The sequence below is a fragment of the Ailuropoda melanoleuca genome, unplaced genomic scaffold (genome assembly GCF_002007445.2).
Source record: "Ailuropoda melanoleuca isolate Jingjing unplaced genomic scaffold, ASM200744v2 unplaced-scaffold747, whole genome shotgun sequence".
NCBI classification, from domain to species: Eukaryota; Metazoa; Chordata; class Mammalia; order Carnivora; family Ursidae; genus Ailuropoda; species Ailuropoda melanoleuca.
Window position 1 is genome coordinate 7,804 of NW_023250169.1, and position 279 is coordinate 8,082.

General features: G+C 41.6%; 1 protein-coding gene across 1 annotated transcript in view; it reads left to right on the forward strand.

Moving 5' to 3' along the window:
- The window catches only part of LOC117800689 (centromere-associated protein E-like), an 11,671-nt gene that overhangs the window by 3,284 nt on the left and 8,108 nt on the right, over positions 1-279 (forward strand). The window lies entirely within an intron of this gene.

Here is a 279-nt window from a genome sequence, read left to right on the forward strand (position 1 = left end):
CCCCCCTCCCCTCTGAAGCCCTCAGTTTGTTTCTCACAGTCCATAGTCTCTCATGCTTCAATTCCCCCTTCTGATTACCCCCCCTGTCTTTATCCCTTTCTTCCCATACCGATCTTCCTAATTCTTATGTTCCATAGATGAGAGAAATCATATGATAATTGTCTTTCTGTCCTTGACTTATTTCACTTAGCATTTTCTCTTCCAGTGTCGTCCATGTTGCAGCAAATGTTGAGAACTCGTTCTTTCTGATAGCTGAGTAATATTCCATTGTATATATGG